We start from the raw sequence: 12,898 nt of genomic DNA on the forward strand, positions 1-12,898 counted from the left end.
AGGTTTAATCACAGCTACATGGAGCAAACAAGTGGGCACTTGTGGGCACTTACCTTGAGATGCTGCGGCGAAGCAGTTTCGAGAGTGTGGGCCCCCAGCTCTCTTTATACTCCCAAATCTGCCAGCCCAGCATTCTAACTTGGCTATATTTGGGGGATCACCATTTACTTGTGAGATGTAAATGCGTCGTAGCCCTGATCTCTCACTCTTGTTAAATTACTTGGATAAATGATCAGCGGAGGCTGCATAATGCCAAGTCAGCTGTGTAGGGATTTTGACGTTGGACACAGATCTTTGAGACTTAGAGAGTCCTAGGGGCTGAGTGCACTGGGGCAGAGTGTGCTAAGAAGGTCAGTGAAGGGCAGAACCACAGGATAAATTGTCAAGCAATGGGCGATCAATAGCACGGACCGTAAATCCATCTCAACCATCTAGCGTTGATATGAGATGGTTTGTGCCCCTTCTCAGAAATTTCTGCAAATTTAAGATGGACCATTTAACACATCCAGTGTTAATTATTTATTTATTATTAAAAAAATCCGCTGGCGAAGGACAGCTTTCTAAAACGTATTACGTATCATCTTGTGTTTTTAAATCTGTATCTGGAATAGAATCTCACTTTTTCTTGATTTCTCAGGCATCTGGGAATGATGGAATGTAGTCATCTGGGATATTGGTTTTTTTGACTGGTTTTACCCCTGTGCTGATTGTTTCTAGAGTGTTATGAATTGTGTTTATCTTTTAGTTTTTTATTTTTTATTTATTTAATTTATTATTATTTTTTAATATTTTATTTATTTATTTGACAGAGAGAGACACAGCGAGAGAGGGAACACAAGCAGGGGGAGTGGGAGAGGGAGAAGCAGGCTTCCCGCGGAGCAGGGAGCCCGATGCGGGGCTCGATCCCAGGACGCCGGGATCATGACCTGAGCCGAAGGCAGACGCTTAACAACTGAGCCACCCAGGCACCCTTTTAGTTTTTTATAGCTTCACCTTCATGGCCAGCCTCTCAGGTATGGTTAGTATGCTTGACTCTACTAGCCTGAGTTTGCTTTTTCTAATTTGCCATAGACCGGGAAGCAAACCACAAAGTTCATTCAGATCAGGCTAAAGGAAGGGTTAGTAAGTTCCAAGTGAAGTTCTGGAGTTCAAATACATGGTCTTCGTGACAACTTTTATGGTTCCTTGGGGGATTTTTTTTGTTTTTTGTTTTTTGCTAAAACATAAATGGTGGTTGAATGTGGAGGACCCCCCTAGACATTGACAGCAATACAGAATGACCTGTTTCAATCGTCTATGAGCACTGTTTGCTGAAGCGAGATTCTCATTCAGTCCTCCTGTGGGTAGTCTCATACAGGTGGGGGATTGCCAAAGGACAGTTGGCGCCAGTCAGGATAAAACTGTGGGTAGAGGAGGAATAGACAGGAATAGGACCTCCGCATGGTGTTTTCCGAAGCGGGTTTGACAGAACGCTGGTTCTGAGGGAAGCTGTGAAATAAACAGTCCCGTAGTTAACCGAGTTTAGGAAACGTGGCAAATCCTGTTCCCTGCCGCAGAGATTCACCGCAGATATTCGCGTATTCAGGGATCGGAGCCGTCTCTCGGGGAAGAAAGAGGAGTAACTTTTGTACCTGGTGATCTGATGGGGGATCAGCATCCTAGTCCCTGCTTCAGAAAACAAGGGGGAAGCTGAAGGCGGTAATCCACATAGAGGTTGTCTCTGTTCCTTAGTGGCATTTGGCCCAGAAGAAAGCAGCAGAGCCCTGAGGCATAAACACAGCTGCTTTTATTCAAGGGACAGCCTTTTGCGTATAGCAGATGCTCAGTAAATGTTCCAGTGAATAAATGAATCAAGAGGATTCATGGGGAAGCTGTGAAGCAGTAAGAAGGAGAATGGAGTCAGATTCAGTCTCACTTAATAGTTGTGGCTTACATTTATTAAGAACTCACCGCACACCGGGCTTGATCCATATTGGCTCGCTGAAGCTTCATAACAGTTCCTTCCATGAGGTTAAGTGCTGATATTTTTCTACTGACCTTTTTACAGGGAGGGAAATTAGGTCACTGACGATTGAAGTGACCTGCCCAAGGCCACATAGCTAGTAAGTGGCAGAAATGGGATTCAAACCTCTGGCTTGAGAACCACAAGGTCGTTGCCCCAGAGGAGCTGATGGGGACGTGGGGATGGAGCACGTGGACAGGAAAGGATAAGCCACTTTTCCAAGGTCAAGCTAGGTGCCAAAATGAGTGGGATGTGCCGTGGGTTCGATGTAGGTACAGGACATCTGAAATCCCTAAAGCATGTTGTATATGCAAAATCTGATCAGAATTGTTATTGATGTAGTGATCCTCTTTTGGAGCAGAAAGAGATCTGGAGAGGAGTAGGAACTGTGGAGATAATCATGACCTCCTTGCGGTACTTTCCAGTTCACACAGCACTTTTGTGTATTTTATTATGTTTAATTTTCTCTGCAAGCCTGAGGGGTTTATAGTGTTCATATTCAGATTATTACTATTCCCATTTTCCAAAAGGGGAAACAGGCCAAAGAGGGTTAAGTGACTGGCTAAAAGGCCCCACAGCTGGTGGACAGTAGAGGCAGAATTGAAATCCAGGGTTTCTGATTCCAAAGCCTTGCTTTCTCTTTTATTCTGTGCGCTCTTTTTTTTTTTTTTTTTTTTAAAGTTTTATTTATTTGTTTATTTGGGGGAGAGAGAGAGATAGAGAGAGAGAGAAAACATGAGCACAAGTAGAGGAGGAGAGGGAGAGAGAGAGAATCTCAAGCAGAGTCCCCTCTGAGTGTGGAGCCCGACTCGGGGCTAGATCCTAAGACCCTGATAACATGACCTGAGCTGAAATCAAGAGTTGGATGCTTAACCGACCGAACCACCCAGGTACCCCCATTCTGTGTCCTGTCTTAAAGAAGGGGGACTATTACATGGGTGAGAGGAATAGGGAGGAGGTTCTAGGCTTAGGGATCATGGCTTTGGAATAAGACTGCCCCGGGTGTGTTTCAGGAAGGTTGGTCGGGCAAGCCTAGAGCAGAGGGTTGGGGTGGGCTGGGGGGTAGTATGAAGGTAGAGACCAGACAAATGAACTGGGCTCGTCTGTAAAGAGCTTCCAAAGCCCAGTGAAGGAGTCAGGACATTGTTCTGAGATCACTGGGGAACCATTTGAGGTTCTAAGTAGGAAAATGAACATATATATGTATATATATATTTGAAAATGATTCTAGAACTGATGGTAGGATTTAATGGACAGGGGAGAACCCAGGCCTAGAGCCATTTAGCAACTATTTAAAAAACTTTGTTGTGAAACTTGCTGAAATGATTATGCAGGCTCATCAGAGCCTGCAGGGCAGGTGGGCATTTAGAGAATTGGAATTAACCCCTGGATGCCCCTATGAACTCAGATCTGTGTGAAAACTCTCCACAGCAACTGAGGGCTGGCTGTCACAGTGGTTATGCCTAGTTGTCTCTGAGTCCTTAGATTCAAGGAGAAGAACATTATGTGGATCAAAGTTTTTCTGCCTCACTGGCCCACTTAGGCATAGCAAGAAAAGAAAACTTTTAAACCCCAGAGGTGAAAAAACCTCTGTGAGCTGTAGGCTTATTTTTTGAAGACTTAAGCCCATGTTATATCAATTTATTAAAATCTACTTGCATTGAATACAAAAAATAATCATGGTGTCAAATGAAGAGGGCCTTGATTAAGTAAGATAGAAATGAGATTTAAAAGGAAAGAGAAGGGGCACCTGGGTGGCCCAGTCGGTTAAGCATCCGACTGTCAATCTCAGCTCAGGTCTTGATCTCAGGGTTGTGAGTTCAAGCCCCATGTTGGGCTCCATATTGGGTGTGATGCCTACTTAAAAAAAAAAAAAGAAAGAAAGAGAAAATGCAAGGAATAACCTGAAGGCAGGATCCACGGGACTTTGATGACTGCCAGGTTTGAGGAGGGAGGAGGGAATTTCCTACCTTTCTTCTGGCCCTCATTTCAGCCTGGGAATCTAGGGGCATGACCCCAGTCCAGAGGAAATACAGAAAAGGGAAAAGATGAGTTTAGATTTTTGCCATTTTGAGGTTGAGATGACAGGAGGGAGAGAGAAGTGTTCAAAGTTTAAAGAAGTCAAGGTTGAAGATGTAGGTCTATGGGGTAGGGGGCAGTGGCAGGGGGTTGTCCCTTGTATGGGGTGACACTTGAACTCATTAAGTAGGTTGAGCTCTCAGCAGACACCTGCATGTTTAGGAGGTGGGAGGAGGGAATGAAGACAGAAAGAGTGGGGAGAAAAGGTTATTCTGTAGATAAGTAAATACCTGAGTGAGGTCTTGTTGGAGCCAAAAGAACCAATGGGTCCGTATTTTACTTCTGCCATTTATTGACTGTGGCAAATCATATTACCTCTTTTAGCAACTATGGTGTTTTCCCTGTAGCTGCAAAAGTATGCAGATAATTCTGTTTCTGCCCAAGCAATTGAGGATGGTGTGGGGGATCAAATGAAATACTGTCATCTCCATCTAGATATGGCTGTCTCTGCATGCAGTCTGTTTCCAGTCCATGCCAAACATTATGTCTCCATCCGTGTCATCCTTGACGTAGACCAAAGCAAAAATCCATTAGCGCCAAAAACCCAAGTGAGCAATGTGGACTTTACTAAAGATTTTGTAGCAGAGACATGGGAGGGTTATATTGCATACCCTAGAGTTAAGTATTCAAAGTGTGCATCAGAAATGTCACTCTAGGGGCACCTGGGTGGTTCAGTTGGTTAAGTGTCTGCCTTCAGCTCAGGTCATGATCTTGGGGTCCTGGGATCTAGTCCCGCATTGGGCTCCCTGCTCAGTGGGGAGCCTGCTGCTCCCTCTGCCTCTGTCCCTCTCCCCCTGCTTGTGCTCTCTCTCTCAAATAAATAAATAAAATCTTAAAAAAGAAAAAGAAGAGAAATGTCACTCTACAAAGTCCATTTTCCTTCACACGGATGCTGGTGGTTTATTTCGGTTCTTTCCCCGGGGTGTCTCCCCCAACCACTGCTGGTACTCAGCTGTGCCTCTGTTATGGGAGCCTTTTAGCTTTGCCTTAGACCTGCATTCCCATCCTATTCATCTGGTTACTCAACAAAATAAATGTCTTCAAGTAAAGAAGACCACTTTTGGCCTTACTAATTTGGTGACCACCTATTTTTATACTCATACGCCCTTTTGGGGGTCTTATCTTTATCCCACTGCTATCCCCCATAGTCCGTAGCTCACACACCACACCATCATCCCATCTCTCCCACATCCGAGATGAGTTCTGTGAAAGAGGGCTTTCTCCCTTCTTGTTACAAAATCAGCTTGTCAACTCGAAAGCGAAGGGAGCTTTGTTATTAGTGTCAAAAGAAGTCAAGGGAGGTGATATTTCCAAGAGAGAGAGGATCTCACGGAGAGCACTGCAGAGAAGCCAGAGGAAAACAAGACCCAAAAAGGGCATTGGAGTGGTCAGGGAGGTGATCTTGACATTCATGTCAGCAGGATGATGGGGGTGGAAGCTTTGAAGGCAAGGGATTAAGGAGTGAGCGGGTGTTAAGGAGGAGGAAAAAGTTTTCCTGGTTTTCCTAGGAGCGAATCTCTCTGCCAATCACTACACAAGATGCATTCAGAGGAACCGTAGATTTAGATGGTGCAAGAAGCAGAGAGAGAGCAGTAGCAGGGCCAAATAGAGAGGACCAGGAAACAAGTGTGATGAAGGTCATTCCTCAGAGGGCTACTTGAGAAGAAACGGCAATTAATTGTGCTGATGGTGGGATCATACCTTACCCCTCTCAGCTATGCCAGAGCTTATGTAACAGATGAAATTTCAAAAAGCAGCAGGAAGTTCCTCAGCCAGGAACAGAAATTTCTGGGTGAATGTTGTAGGACAGGTACATTAGTGAATGACACTAATGCCTATCTGAATTGCCTAATTAAAATTTGGGTGACAATATTAGATTCCAGAACCAGAGGGGCCCTGGAATATTATCTAATCCAACTCTGTCTTTACAGAATCAGAGATTGAGGTTCTGGGCAAAGTACCTCGTTAAAGCTAAGGTAGAAACAGACCCCCCGCCCCCCACATTCCCGTTCTACTCCCAAACCCAAGAGACCTAGTTCAGAACTGGTTCAGATGCAACGTATACCATTCTTCACTGTTCGCGTTTATACATGGAAATTTTGCAAAGCACAGTTGATAGAGGATTATCAAGAGAATCATTTAAATGGATTCTCCTTAAATCTCAAGGAGCAGATAGATTAATCAGTTTTACCTGTGGGAAAACGGAGGCTTGGCAAGACTAAGGGACTAGTCACACAGCTAGTCAGTGGCAGAGTGGGAACTAGGACAAACATCTTTGTCTCCAAATCCGGCTTGTCTTTTCAGTACAAGACAGCTGCTTCTGGCTTTGAAAGATCCTGTAAGACACTAATGCTCTCAGAATTATACACGCTTCTCAGAATTACAGGCATCCTTCTCCGAAACAACATGGAGAGATGGTGTGGATGATCTGGGAACACTGTGTTCGAGGAAGAACTTCTTCTTCTTTTTTTTTTTATTGTTATGTTAATCCCCATACATTACATCATTAGTTTTAGATATAGTGTTCCATGATTCATTGTTTGTGCATAACACCCAGTGCTCCATGCAGAACGTGCCCTCCTCAATACCCATCACCAGGCTAACCCATCCTCCCACCCCCCTCCCCTCTAGAACCCTCAGTTTGTTTTTCAGAGTCCATCATCTCTCATGGTTCTTCTCCCCCTCCGACTTCCCCCCCTTCATTCTTCCCCTCCTGCTACATTCTTCTTCTTCTTTTTTTCTTTCTTAACATCTATTGCATTATTTGTTTCAGAGGTACAGATCTGAGATTCAACAGTCTTGCACAATTCACAGCGCTTACCAGAACACATACCCTCCCCAGTGTCCATCACCCAGTCACCCCATCCCTCCCACCCCACCCCCCACTCCAGCAACCCTCAGTTTGTTTCCTGAGATTAAGAATTCGAGGAAGAACTTCTACTGGCTAGGTCTGTTCAGTAAACTGCAGACTTCCCTGCCTGGTCTCATAACCTGGATCGGTGCCTGGGAGCGTTAGGGTCTCCTGTCCTTTGCCTGTCATTTTTGTCTGTTAGTTGTGTTTTGGTTAGTTCGGTTGCTTAAAGTCTCATTAGAACGAGGAACAGCATGACCGATTACTTTTTTATTTTTATTTTTTATTTTTTAAAGATTTTATTTATTTATTTGACAGAGAGAGAGACAGCTAGAGAGGGAACACGAGCAGGGGGAGTGGGAGAGGGAGAAGCAGGCTCCTGGCCGAGCAGTGAGCCCGATGTGGAGCTCGATCCCAGGACCCTGGGATCATGACCTGAGCCGAAGGCAGACGCTTAACGACTGAGCCACCCAGGCACCCCATGACTGATTACTTTTAATTAGTACTGTTGGGGTCTTAAATGATGTATCCTAAAATGTATACATTCTTTACTGGACATAGCCAAAATGTGTATTTATATGGTTAAAATCTGCATGTAATGTAATAACTAAGAGTGGACTTTGAGAGTCAACATACTGAGGTTCAAATCTTGACTTCATCATTTAAACTTGTAAATTTCAGCAAGCTAGCTAACTTTTCTGAGCCTGTTTCTTCATCTGTAAAATGGGGATGATAATAATACATAACTCATGGGGTTCTTGTGACAATCGAGTTAATGGATGCACGGCAGGGCATGCCATCATGGAAGTGAGGTGATGGTTTGGGAAAGGGAAGAGTAGGTGGGGTTATGTCACCGGGACAGCCTAAGATTTAGAAACCTGGAGCTTTCTCTAGAGCTTTCTCTGTCAGTGCCAGAGGGCCCTGGAAGCCAGGACAAGGTCTTTGTTGTTATTTCATGTCTTTTATGTTGCTATTTGGTGAAGCTTGCCAGCTGACCACAGCCTGACCTTTGTCCATCCACTCCTCCCATCCTACCCACTGAGTTTAGCCAAATTCCTGTTCAGATGGCTCAAAACACTCTCAAGGCAACAGCAACTCCCCCCCGCCCCCCCCAAACACACACTCACACACACAACAATAAAACAAAACAAGCAGGATGGAGCCTGGACACTGGAAAGTAGGATGAGCAACCATCCTAGTTTGCGTGGGATCAAAGTGGTTCCTGAGACTTTCAGTTTTAAAATCAGCACAGTCCTGGGTCAACCCAGATAAGTTCATCACCCTATCTGAAAGGTTGTTGGGGGTATGATGGCAAAGCCCTCAAACCTGGCTAAGGTGGGGCTACATGGAACCAGCTTGAAGATCTCCCACCAAGCCAGGATGGTGACAAAATTCATACCTGGGATTGTTAATTTTGAGGCTGTAATGCACAGAACTAGCAACATAGTGAGCATGCACTCGTTCAATCGTTTATTCCATCAAACATTCATCGAGCCTCTACTATATGCTGATTTTAAGTGCTGGGGAACAAAATAGGCAAAGTCTCTGCCTTCACGGAGGTTCTATTCAAGCGTGTATGCACTGTTGTATGGGGACCTATCTGACGTCAATTAGTGATAAATGCTCCTAAGGAGAAGAAAAGCAGGGTAAGGATATAGTGGTCGTGCGGTGTCTAAACAGACTGATCCGGGAAAGTTTCTCTGAAGGGGTGATGTTCGAGCGGACACCTATGGAAGTGAAGGAGCAAACCATGAGAACATCAAAGGGGGACTCTATTCCAGGCAGAGGAAACAGAAGTAAAGGCTCTGGGAGGTGAGTGTGCCTGCACAGGAAGGTTTTGAAAAAAGGCCAGCAGGGCAGGGGCAAAGGAAGCCAGGGAAACGGTAGCAGGGAATAAATTGGCAGAGGTGCCCACGGGCCAGATGGTTTAGAGCCCTGCAAGCTAGGGTAAGGACTTCGGGTTTTAAACGTCAGTTGTTATTATAATGGCAGCTTTATTCTTCTTTATTGTGCTCTGAGTGTTGGCCCTATTAGCGTCTCTGCTTCATTCTGCCGAACAGAAAGAATCTGGTGTCTGCTCTCCACTCAACAAACGGCTCATGAAGACGCTGTGGTACGCAATGGGGACAAAAAGCTGGTTCTCAGTTTATAATCTAGTTGGGGGCTGGAGGGGGGTGGTGCATGGGTCACGGCTCTGAAAACGTGGGAGAACACGCTTGCCCTGGGCTTTGAGGGACACCCTGCTCTACTGCAAAGAATTCAATTCCCGGAGAGGTGAGGGATCACTTCCGGTGCGCCCCAGGGCATCATGGGAGGAGCCAGGTGGCGGGAAGGAAAGGCCGGAAGTGACCCGCCGCCATGGTTGGGACCCGGCGGGAGGCGACGGCGGGACGTGGCCGGTGAGTGTGCGCGTGGCCGGCTTTGTGAGGCGGGAGGAGTTTGCGCCTCCGCGTCCCCACGACCCTGTTTGTGCTCGAGGTGACAGAGACTAACCCCCTGAGGCAGTGCGGCAGGGAGGGGACGAAACTGGGACTGGAGAGCGAATTTGAAGGCGGGGCCAGAGGAATATTTCTGGAAAATTCTTGAGCCTCCAAATTCCACATCGGCGTGTGGTTGAACTGAACGTAGCTCTGTACTGTGTCGTGCCAGATCCAGTTGGGGTTCTGCTCTGTGGGTGGCAACGGCATTGTTTTTCCGAGTCCCGAGAAAGGGCAGGATTCGGTCGCTCGGAAGGCGCCACCCTTCTCATCCCCGCTGCTCACACCGTGTCTCCTAGTTTGAGCCCTTGGCCTTTGACCCTTTGAAACGAGGACCTCCGTCTCCCCCGAGAGAGAGCCTTGAACCCTGGTTTCTGTGAGGGGCTGAGAGCACAGTCCGCCCTCCCGTGAAGGTCAGGCTGCTGTAAGCTAAGAAAAGCCCTTTTCTGGGTTCTTTCCCCAAAGGCGGCTGCTTTTCTAACCTCCACCACCGGAGGGGCATTGTTTTTCCTTGCGGGCTCCGGAAGCAGCATCTTGGTGGCGGCCCTGGGAGCCGGGAGGGAGGAATCAGGCTGGTGAAGTCCATCCTTAAGGAGGGTTCTTTCCATCTGCCCTCGGCTGGTTCTTGGGCTTCCCGCTCGGGAACATGTGACCCGTGAAGGCCGCCGTGAAGGTGGCCGGGGACACTGGTACGCGTATCATGGGCCCCAGCGCCTGCCACGGCCCGGAGGCAGAATTTAGGTTTGCTCCCTGACAGCTGCGGTGCTAGCCCTGGACTGTTAATCCCCCCGAAAGCTTGGATGAGGGCGGAGGCTTTTAGCAGCTGTGCTGATGGGCTCATCCATCAGATGACCCTCTCCCTCTCCACCTTTCTCTAGTCAGTTACATCCACGTCTTTGATGAGAAGTGGATGTGAAATCTCCCCAAGGAGCAGGTTGCTTTTATTTCTTTAAAAAAAAAAAAAAAGAGCCTTTAAAAAAATTCCAAACCCGGGGCTCCTCACGGGCTCAGTGAGTGGAGCGTGGGGCTCCTCCTGATCCTCAGGGTCATGAATTCGAGCCTCACCTTGGGTGTAGAGATTGCTTAAATAAACTTCAAAAAATTCTCCACGACTAGTGTTTACAGTATAGAAAGACTGCAAAATAGAATCAAACCTCAAAGGAAAATTTTAAATCACTCCTAAAATTTTAGCATAGCGTTTATCTAAATTTTGGGCTAAATTCTTTTGCATCCCCCCCCCTCCGTGTTTGTAGACATATACACAATTTTTTAAAACAAGTTTTTAAACACGTACGCAACTGAGATATCAGCCAACAGACAGGATTTTGTGGCCTGCCTTTAAAATTTAAGAGATGATGAAAAGTTTCTTGTGGTATTAACTCTTCTTCCACATCATGATTTTTTTTTTTAAAGGATTTATTTACTTGAGGGGGGAAGGAAGGGAGGGAGAGAGAGGGGAAGGGAGGAAGGGGGAGAAGGGAAGGGAGGAGAGGGTCTCAAGCGGACAACTGAAGAACTGAAAATGACGATGATCCAGTAAGTGTTTCACAAGAATGAGTTCAATATCAAAGGATTAGGAAGTCCCTTAAAAATACTGATGAAGCCATCATACATTTTTGCAAAAAAGGACATCCTTTATGACTGCATTGCAAAAATTCAACATAAGGGATGTCACAGCATGTAAGACTGCATATTACAGTTTGGCTACTATAAATAATGGTGCAGTGAACACGGGGTGGGGGGTGTATGTGTGCGTGTATCTTTTCAACTTAGTGTTTTCAGGTAAATACCCAGAAGTGGAATTGCTGGATTATAGGGTAGTTCTTTTTAAAAAATTTTGAGGAACCCCCGTACTGTTTTCCATGGTGGCTGCACCAGTTTGTATTCCCTCCAACAGTGCACGAGGGCTCCCTTTTTTCCACATCCTCGCCAACACTTGTTGTTTCTTGCCTGTCCATTCTGTCAGGTATGAGGTGGTAAAATGTTTATTTAAATCTTTTGCCTCTTTAGAAATTGGGTGATCTATTTTCTTTTTATTGAGTTTTTAGACTTTTTCAAATCTTCTGGATACTAGTCCTTTATCAGGGATGTAATTTGCAAATACTTTCAGTCTGTGGCTTGTCTTTTCATCCTCTTTAGCAGTGTTTTCAAAGAGCAGAAACTATATTTTGATAAAGTCCAATTTATCAATTTTTCTTTCCTGGCTTGTACTTTTGGTGTTGTAGCTAAGAAATCTTTGCCAAAACCAGGGTCACAAAGATTTACTCTCATGTTTACTTCTAGAAGTTTTTGTGATTGTAGTTTTGGTTTTCTCTTTGATCTAAAATTTTCCTTAAGAAAATTTATTTATTTTGAAAATTTTTTCATTTTAAACTTTTGTTAGTAATTTTAGACATATTTGAGATTGTGGGCTGTACAGTTTATACTGTAAAAGACTGAAGCTGACAGGGTTGGAAGCCAGGGGGGAGTAGGTGCTGGAAGAGGGATAGGAGCCCATAAAATACAATCTTGCCTAGGTCACCATTTTTGCTCTACTGACTCCCCTCTTTCTGGAGACCAAATTCCTAATGTTTGCACTCCACCACTTCTTTCTTGGCTTATCCTTTGTCCCTCTTAAGTTTTTTTTTTCCCCTCTCTCTTCCTCTCTTGACTTCCTCATTCAGTTGGTCAGAAAGTCCTTGTGTGCTACCTTCATAATTCACCTAGCGTCCTGTACTCTCATCATTTCCCAGGGCTGTTTCTCTAGTCTGAGCCACTGTCATTTGTTACCTTTTATTTTACTGTAGGCTCCTAACTAGTCTCCCAGTTTCCACCTTTGCCACGTTTAGTCTGCTTCTCAACACGGCAGCCAGAGTAATTTTTAAAAAATGTGTGTTAATATTTCTTCTCTACTTTAAACCCTCCAAAGCTTTGACATCTCACTCTAAAGACACAAGTCTGTGGAAAGACCCTCAGACCTTACATGATCTGGCCCCTGGTTCCTCTCTTATGTTATAACTCTTTGTCCTGCTCATTCTCCTCCAGCCCCTGAGACATGCCAACCTGCCCCTGCCCCAGGGCCTGTGCATTTTCTGTTTTTCCCTCTGCCTGGAAGTATTTCTGACCTCACATACTCATTTGGTTTACTCTCTTGGTTCCTACAGGTCTCTGCTCAAATGTCTTTTTTTTTTTTTTTTTTTAAAGATTTTATTTATTTGAGAGATAGTGAGTGTGTCTGCGTGTGCGTGAGTGGGGCAGAGGGAGAGGGAGAAGCAGACTCCCCTCTGAGCAGGGAGCCCGATCCTGCTTCTTTATTTCCCACTAGCACTTATCATCTGACATGTTACATGCCTTCTTATTTGTTGGTTGCCTTTCTGCCCTTGTAGAATGTAAGTTCCCAGAGGGCAGGAACTCTTTTTGCTCACTGCTGTACCCACAGAGCATAGAACAGTGCCTGGCACAGAGTAGATGCTCAATAACTACTTGTGGAGTGGATCAATGAATGGATCC

This window comes from Phoca vitulina, unplaced genomic scaffold, assembly GCF_004348235.1.
Source record: "Phoca vitulina isolate PV1807 unplaced genomic scaffold, GSC_HSeal_1.0 scaffold47, whole genome shotgun sequence".
Classification (NCBI taxonomy): Eukaryota; Metazoa; Chordata; class Mammalia; order Carnivora; family Phocidae; genus Phoca; species Phoca vitulina.